This window comes from Miniopterus natalensis, chromosome 10 (assembly GCF_054644295.1).
Source record: "Miniopterus natalensis isolate mMinNat1 chromosome 10, mMinNat1.hap1, whole genome shotgun sequence".
Lineage (NCBI taxonomy): Eukaryota > Metazoa > Chordata > Mammalia > Chiroptera > Miniopteridae > Miniopterus > Miniopterus natalensis.
In genome coordinates this window covers 67,674,102-67,680,732 of record NC_142090.1, presented here as the reverse complement: position 1 = coordinate 67,680,732, position 6,631 = coordinate 67,674,102, and positions in this window count along the sequence as shown.

The following is a 6,631-nucleotide window of genomic DNA, read 5'->3' as shown; positions in this document are numbered from 1 at the left end:
ACATACTGGCTGCGGCAAAGGTTGGCAATGAACAGTATTGCAAGTCATGTGGTTGTGCACTATCCTCACAGGCAGATGAGAACCAAAGTAAGGCCATCTCATGAAGAACAGAGTTTGATGTCTCATCTCAGCAGATACATTCCTTCTAAAAAGAAATACCAGCTTCTCTTTGCCAAAAAACAGTCACTGAATTGTATTCATCTTAACAGTTGCAATATCTACTCCCCCCGAGTGTCAGGTTGTATGTTTAAAAGACTACAAAATGACAAGCTCAGTTATTATCTCTCAGAAGCACATTTCTCTTTATTAAAATCACTGATTTAAGAAGAAAAAATTGATAGGCATTCCTCTTAGTGTCTGCAGAGACTCACTCCTGCACTGTAGAGGCTTTATATCTTCTTTCCATGCCTCTGGGAGTCTCTGGACAACTCTGACAGCCATAAGTTGCCCTTGGGTTTCTGGTGTTAGAAACTGACCTTGGCTCTGTGCTTTACACCATCAGAGCAACAATTAATAGCCAAATATGGGCCTTGCTTAGGATTAGTGGCTCTCACAAGTCCCTGGGCCTATGGCCCTCTATACGTCGTTGCTCATTTGGCCTTGGGTCATAAATGCAGCACCCCCAAGCTCAGCGCCTCTCCTGAGACCTTCCTGATATAAGATGGAGCCAAACCTGGACCATCTGGCATGTTTCACCCAGAGGATGGGGTGGCCTCTCCTGCCCTTAATCCCTTGTCAGATGCCAAATGCTGGTTAAGTTTGCCCTTCTCCCAGGCACCTTAATTATCTGGAGAGTCCCTTGGGATCAAATGAATGAACAGCAGTGGAAAATGGTAGACTATGTGAGTGGCGTTGCCACCACTGTAACTGATGAAGCTCAGTGAAATGGTGCTGCTTTCTTTCTCCTAATAGGTTTGTCCTTATAAAAGACAGGGCCCAAGAGTCAGGAGATATGCCAAACTTCAGTCATCTCAGCACTGGAAGCCTCAGTCTGCAACTTACCCCATCTATACATATTTTTACAAATTCTTGAGTCATTGCCTAAGAGTTGTCCCTTCTATTTAAGGTAAAAAAATTCTATGAATCTCTTATCTCACAGATACTCAAAATATAAATTAAGGTCACACTTATCTCTACTTATACTAAGGTCATCATATAAGGCCTGCTCAGGACACTTCTTATCCCCTTTGAAGTTCCAGACCTTAGTAACAGTAACCAAGACACATATTTCACTTAGAATACACAGTCCTGGCCTCTTGGAAAAAACACCCAATAAGGGCATTAAGGTTGCCTCAAAATGAAGCTGCACAATCTGTCAGAGAGCTGTGCCTCCCAGATTGGAAGAGGGAGTAATTTCTTTTTTTTTTTTTGAATTTACATAATTTTGTATTAGTTTCAGTTGTACAGCATAGTGGTTAGACAATCATATACATTGCAAAGTGTTTCCCCCAATATTTGAAGTACCCACCCGGCACCTTACATAGTTATTACAATATTATTGACTATATTCCCTATGCTGTACTTTACATCCCCATGACTATTTTGTAACTTCCAATTTATACTTCTTAATCGCTCCACCTTTTTCACCCAGCCCTCCACCACCCTTCCCCTCTGGCAGCCATCAGTCTGATTTCTGTATCTATGAGTCTGTTTCTATCTTGCTTGTTTCTTTATTTTGATCTTTAGATTCCATGTGTAAGTGAAATCATATGGTATTTGTCTTTCTCTGTCTGACTTGTTTCATTTAGCATAATACCCTCTAGGTCCATCCATGCTGTTGCAATGGTAAGATTTCATTTTTTCTATGGCTGAGTAATAATCCATTGTATATGTGACCACACCTTTTTTATCCGCTAGTCTATTGTTGGATATTTTGGTTGCTTCCATAGCTTGGTTATTGTAAACAAAGCTGCAATGAACATAGGGGTGCATGCATTCTTTCTAATTAGTGTTTTTGGTTTGTTCGGATATATACTGAGGAGTGGGGTCACTGGGTCAAAAGTCAGTTGCATTTTTAATATTTTGAGGAACCTCCAAACTTTTTTCACAGTGGCTGCACCAACTGCATTCTCACCAACAGTGCACGAGGGTTCCCTTTTCAAAGAGGGTGTGATTTTCTTCCCGATTTCAGCATGGGATGGATACCTTCCTGATCAATATCCATGGTTCATTATGGATTATCATTTTAAAAATAAATCCTGTAATTTTTGTGTAAAAATCTCAATTATATTCTTTAATAGTTTTGTGTTAAAAGAGTTTATTTATAAAATACATTTTTTTCTACTGTCACTTTTGGTTTTGGTTTATTTATGTGACACTTGTTGGGACCACTACCACCAAAACAAGGACATCAAATTAAAAACTACTTTAAGTTGATTTGCTATCATTTGTTGTATTTGCTAGTGGCTAAGAGCACAGATTCTAAAACCAGATTCATTCTCTCTAGATAATGACACCTCAGCAAGTTACTTAACCTTGTTCTGCCTCATTACAAAATACATTTTAAACATCCAAAAAAAATAACTCCTTTTTTTGCACATATCATTTTTATTTTAAATATTCTGGTGACCTAAAAATGAGAATGCACTACATCTCTGAGAGGCTCAGCCAAGATTGCTGTCATTGTTTGTTGTGATGGCACCTGCCGAGCATGGTGGTAAGAGGTAACTAAACCACCAAGTGTAGCACCAGAAGTTTCAGTAAAATCCTTTGGCATGAGAGGTGATAACTGGAGGTGTTTTGCCAAGGCTGTGAGGGATAGAATCCAGAATTCAGGACTTTCACTGCCATATCACTCTTGGAGTCCAAAAAAAATTTAAAAAGGATTTAACAAAATAATTAATCTGAGCTCAGGATTTGAGGAGCTTTTGTATTGGCAAAGACACTTGCGAGCAGAATTTTCCTTAGCAACCGGTTAATCATGATCTCCTGGCAATGTTCACCAATACCCCCATCATCCATTCAGACACTTGTGTTTTTACCTACATTTCACAGGTACATATCCACCAGTTACTCTACAGTTTTGAGTGCTCTGCCTAAGGAAAGCCTATTTACCTGTAACATATTCAATAGTATATTTCACAGCATTCTGAAATGTAAAATTCACCAGGAATCAGCTCTGATATTTTTCTCATTGCTGCACTGATTACAATGAAGTGCATTGATGTCAGTATCACTATGACAACATTATGACAAGAACTAGTCACTCCAAGCTACCTAGTGTAAGGAATTGTCATTTATATTTCTGAATAAAATAAAACACATATTAGGACCTCTGCTTTCTTACATAAAATAGTGCATTAATGCTTAGGGTTGAGTCACCACTGGATGAAGAAACAATTCACCTTAATGTTACTCTAAAGGTAAGATTTGAATATTTGAAGAATGTTTACTTTAACTTTTCAGTCAGTTAGAAAGGAAGCGATTGTTTTATTATAACATAAGGAATGATTTGATGTAATAAGTGAACTCTTTACCTTTTTGTTTATATTTTGCATTAAAATAGCATAATATGGTGATATCAACAAATAGTCTAAATTGATGAACGTTGGGGTCTATTGGAAGGTTTTAACGTGAAGCAAAATTTGAATGTCTTTGAACTTTTAAGATATTGCATAATTTTTACATTTCAGCTTGTTGTGATAGAAGTGAGTCACCTCCTGTACTGTTCCATTTTTAATTAAGCAAGAATTCAACATCACTTTTTTCTTTGTTAACTTTAAAAATAGCTTGACTCTCACGTGTTCTGTGTCCCCTTGCCCCCAGGGATGCTCCATAGAAAATAAATGAAGGCACGCTAGAAACTTAGAAAATATTTGACATCGAAAATGCCATTCACCTAGAGATGCACTACTGCCAATATTTTTGGATCGTTTATGCGCAATCTTGTACTTGTTTTAGTTCTTACAGTAGACTGTCAGCATTCTGACATTTTCTGTTTAGAGAACTATATCACCACATGATATGACATGGAACAGTTGACAAATGGCAATTTTCCCGGTAATGTTTGCCTTTTTTATTTCATCTGAGCCAAATCTGAAACTCTGTAGAGGCATTTCTTCCTTATAAGACTTGGTTGACTTAAAAAAGAAAACAAAGGTATGACCTGTCTTGATTAAAAGCCCACTTTTCATTTTGAGCAATTCAGAGAGTATGACCCTTATACACAATATATGGGATGTAATTAGAGTGATATACACTGTGTTTCCTTATAACATCTTAATTACAAGGCTCTTGGTGAACATGATTGAAAGGCTATACACACACACACACACACACACACACACACACACACACATATATAGTAATGCATCATTTGGTGCTAGAGACACTGAAAGGAAAGGAGAAATAGTCTTGCTGAAGGTTGGCTATTCCTAGTTTATAATCTAATGAAACTCAAGTATTTTTTTTTGTCACTCAACTACTTACGTAAAACAATTGGCAAAAATAATTCCAAAAAAACGAACATGGATAATATTTATCTATAAGGAGCCTGAGGTCTCCCTGAGAAGTGACACAATTAACATTCAATCTATATTTTGTTGTATCGCTCTCTGTATTAGATCTCAGATGTACATTTTCTGATCATGCCGCTTGTTTTCTAAATTATATAGACTATAGCTGCATTATATACCATCGAAACAAAAAAATACATTTCATTTCAATTGAAGACATTTTGAATAGGCCTCAATAACATTTTAAACAAAAATTAAATATAGATAAGCATAGATATAAAGAGAACTGTCATCAGAGTCTATTGACTATGTGAAAACTTCAAAGAAAGGATTTCAGACTTCTATTTTTAGTGAAAAATTCAGGATTGATTGCCTTAAGACTTTTGTTTGCATGAGGCATAATTCCCTTACAAACTGTCGTTTCTATTTTAAAATAAGCCTTTAGCAGAGCATATTACATATCACTAAAAAAATCTGCCTGACACCATCTATCTAATCTATGTTATCATCTAATAAGGTAAACATAGGTTTCCTGTATGCTATATAAATTTAACTTACTTTTTACAGCTTCCACCCCCACACACACGTACAAACACACACTCACAGGCTTTTGTGTTTATTCCTCGCTGTAATCCAATGATAAGTTTCAACGTAATTTTATTGTTTAGGTCTCTCCTTTAAAATCCTTGCAGAAGCAAACAAATGTAAAACCCAGTTCCCTCATGGCAATGTTTTATTTGAAGATTGAAGCAATGGGAATCTTTGAGAGAAGTAGGACATCAAAACCAGAGTCTCACCAAAGGAGTTCAAATCTTAAGAAATATAGTTCACACCAAACAGAATATTTCTCATAAATTAATCACTTTAATGTAATGATGACTCCCTCACCAGGTGTTTTAAATTTAAGATCAGTGATTTTATAGCAAGTAAGAAACAGAAGGCAGCAAAGTAATTTTTTTTTTTAGATTTAAAAAGCCAATTTTTTAGTTTATTGCTCTGGAGATTAAAACTGCTTTTTATAAATTTAAGACAAAAGGATAGCAAAATCTCAGTGTTATGTACAGAATATATACTGACTCTGATTTATTCCAAACAAGTAAATCCTAAACAGAAACTTTTTTCTAGTATATATATGTTAAAGTTGGATTATCTATCAAACCTTAGTTTATTTGCAATGCAGGGTAAAAATGGCATTTGTGAAAGAATGACAGACTCCAGACGCCGTTTTTTGTCACACCCGGATCCCGATACAAAGTGGCCTGTTGTTATTTTGCTAAAGCAATATCATCTTCATTTACCTTAAAATTATATTCAGTATTCTTCTATAAACAAGTTTAGACATTGCCATGATTTAAAAAAATAAAAGGCTTTCATTCATCCAGGAATATTTCCAGAAACAGGATTGCATTCCATAAGCTTAATGTTAAGTACTTATTTTTCCTTCCTTTTTCCTGAGTAAACCTAATTATTTTCTCAAATGTATGTTTTTAATTCAGTTGATTCTGTCTTGGAGTTAAGATATGGAAAATGGGCTAAATATTTTTATTCATTTACAATCTTAAGCCAAATAACCATTTAAAAAGCACTATATTTAGTGTCCACAAAGAGATATCTGATAGCCAGAGTTTTCTGCCAACAATGCCCCGCAAGCCTTTGTTAATGTTAATCAGAGGTAAGGAAGGAAGTAATATAAATGAGAATATTTCCCCTCCTACCTCAGAGCTCAGTAGACGTAGGGACACCTTGAATTATAGTTATTCATGATTTTTTTTCCCCGTCATGGGCCCTTGCATTCCCCAGCCTTTGAAATACACGGGTCTTATTTACTTGCTATCAGCATCTGTCAGAAAACATTTTGAGTCGAACAGAAGCAGTGAAAAATAATAATAATAATAATATCACACCTGCAGGTGCTGTTCAACTGAGAAATTAATCCCGACAATTGAAATCATTGTTTAGGAACATGGATTCATTTTTATTTTTTCATTGTGATGGTTTACCTTATCTGACTCCTTGGGACAAGAAAGAGAAATGCTAATTATTTTTCATTCAGATTTGCATTTGAAATTTCACTTTAGAGCTTTACACAAAAATGACTCCAGAGCCCTGCTGCTGTGCTCAGTTGGCTGGAGCACCGTCCGCACACCACAGGGCGGCGGGCCCATCCCCAGGCTGGG